Genomic DNA, 3,134 nt, shown 5'->3' on the forward strand with positions numbered 1-3,134 from the left:
CATTTTCAGGCAAAGACAATTAACAACATCATTCTACTGCTAAAATGAACGTTAGTAAATGAGCTAATGCGAGATTAATAACACCAGTCTTTGATCTAACTGTTGTCTGACAAGTTGATCTAACCGTTTAGAAACAGTGCGAAAAGCAATAAAGATAATTTTACTTCGCTTGGTTTAAACTATAATGAGAGAATTATTTTTCTTACATGATACTTGAAAGCAAACTTTTTTATATAATATTGCTCACAGGAGGTCGACTTGACTTTTCAAAAGCTTAATCACACTGGAAATATCCAAACAGAAAATATATTGCTATTGTCTCACTATTCTCCCTGTCTCACTGTCCCCACTTTTCCCCTACCTAAGCCCAAGTAATTCCTTCCTGTTCATGCTGTATAAGTCGCATAAGGTTCCAAAACAGTCTTTCGTTCGGGTCAAAGATCAAAGAAACGAATGGTTATAAGAATGATCGATACAACAGAAAAACGTAGGTGGTTCTTCGGAGGGAGGGGGGGGGGGGGCAACTTCCGCCTTATCTATGATAGTAGAGAGTCATTCAAAACTAACCATCAATGTAAAACATTTTTCTTTTTATTTATTTATTTATTTTGCAAAAGTAAAAACTAAATTTTCAGTTTCAGACCAGCTGTGTCCCGAATTTTTTAGGAAATGTCTTTAATCTGTAATGACATTAAAATCCCCACTTTTGACCATTTTCGAGCTCTTTTCGAAAACTCAACTGTTTAATTATAGAGGGCTAATTTTTAACAGGAATTTTTCGACATAAAGCCTACTTTAAAGAGAATCGCATTTATAATTTCAAAAATTTAATTTTTTCTATCCACCCTAATATTACCTTAAATACATATTTCACAAATTCATCAATTAGAGGTAAAAAAAAAAAGATGTGCTTTGATTGTCTCTTGAATTTATACGTAAGTTGAGGGACATAAAGGGCAACTTTTGCAAGGCTTTAGTAGCTGAGATTTATTTGTTTTTCGCCCTGTTTCACTGCACCCTAACACTGAACGTTGACTGCAGATAACGCGATCAATTGCGATTTTGTCCTGTGCTGGAATTGCAATAATGATACGTTCATCCTCAATGATATCTGTATCAACGATTTTAATGCATCCGCAATTTGTTGAATGCGTTCTCGTTCCATTTCTTTTTTTTTCCTTTCAAAGTTCTGTCTCATGTTATCACTTTCTTCATAAACGACTAGTGCATCAAAAAACTGATGAAAAAAAGAGCGTGGATAAAGAATATATAGGGATGCCTGCCCTCACGTTGTGTGTGGGTGTTTTTCTTTTTGAAAAATTGGTCGATATTTTTGAATTTTAATGGCATTACTGATTAACGACCTTCTCTAATAAATTCATGACACGATCATTTTGGAACTATAAAATTTTAGTTTTTACTTTCACAAAATAAGTAAATGCACTTTGTAAAGAATCATTTTTAATCAAACGTTAATTTTTTATTATGTTTAGAGGAATGACGTAACCCCCTCTACTTTTAGAAGTGAGACGAAAGTTGTCCCCCATCCCTCCCGGGGGGGGGGGAGCTAACTACGACTTCTAGCTACGACCATTCTACTCGATCTCCGACAGCGAAGGAAAGATTTTATTTAGAACCTTAGGTGACTTACTCGTATATAGCATGAGCAAAAAGGAAATACTTATGTTTAATTATATAAGGAATTCAAATTAATTATTAATGAATAATTAAAATATTCACATTCAGTGATAATAATGATTATTAATAGCACACTCTAAAATGTTATGCAATAAAGTAATAAACATGTTAAAAATTTTGTGTTTGAAAAAAAAAAGTACCACTATTTCCTATTGTTGAAGAGAATCAAGATTCGGTAGATGCACTTAGGAGTTGATTAACTTTACTGTTAAACTTTGATATTATTTCAGATGCATATTGTACTTACAAATACGTAAGTTTTGGTGGATATTCCGAAACAAATACCTACTTTAATTTTTTTTTCATATCTTACATAGTATAATACGTGTGCAATGAGCAGATTTTTATGCAGTTTAAACATATAAATATTAAATGATATTTAACATGAACTATTAAGCTTGAATATCATCGCACAAGGTACAAAACAGAAAAAAGTGCGCCTTTTAAGACAGTGCTTTTTCATAACTTCTTTTTGCAATAAAAGTTAAAAATGATGGTTATATGTTTTTTAAGTAAATTATTATCATTGTTTTTTGCCCTTAAATGGAACACGACTTAAGCTGTTATATCTAATTCTAATGTTACATCGTGTAAATTTTAATGCCGCACTAAATCTTCTCGTGCTATGCACTAGGGTGTCCCGTCCATATATGAGAAAAAAATAAATTTGAGCTACAGTATCACAAGAGGTGTCAAAATTTGCGAAATTTTTCACAGATCACGAAAAAGGTAAAAAAAATGGAATTGCGTGTCATCTTGAGGGCTCTACCGCTCTTTGAAGTTTTGCATATTTCACATTTTTGACAGACTTAAACGATATGATTTAAAAAATACAAAAATAAAGTTTAGAAAGCATTTTATTTAAGAAACTAATGAAGCAAAGCACAAGAAAACAAAATAAACAAACTACAGTTTATAAATAATGACAAAAGTTTAGAATTTAAACTTATTTTTGTGTCCAAAATTTGGCATTTCTGTGCGAGATTGCAACCTGGTTCTAACGAAGCCATCTCTAGAAGTAGCGTTAGTAACACTTTGTGAAGCCTGTGTTATTAGTTTAACACATCTTTCCACAGATTGTGAGTGGCAAGGAAAGTCGACGATTTCCAAGCTATTATCTTTTGCCATAATTTGAAGGTTCTCGTTAAAAATATGTCGAAGAACCGGTGGTGCTGTAACCTGACACTCTTGCCAGACAATTATTTCCGTATAATCTTTAGCAGAGAAGTTAATTTTTGGTGTTTTAAATATTCTGCGTTTAGTGCTACTTTCAGCCTCTCTAGCTTTTTTTATTCTTCGTAATGCTAACTCCCGAATGTGCTCCCAATCTTCAAACAACATACTGACCAGCAGGTTTTCTGGGTGCGTAAAAAAAGCATTTCTTTCGATAACAGAATACACAACAGATTTCAAGTTTTCGGGTAAAAATCGAGAGT

Source organism: Uloborus diversus, unplaced genomic scaffold (assembly GCF_026930045.1).
Source record: "Uloborus diversus isolate 005 unplaced genomic scaffold, Udiv.v.3.1 scaffold_105, whole genome shotgun sequence".
Classification (NCBI taxonomy): domain Eukaryota; kingdom Metazoa; phylum Arthropoda; class Arachnida; order Araneae; family Uloboridae; genus Uloborus; species Uloborus diversus.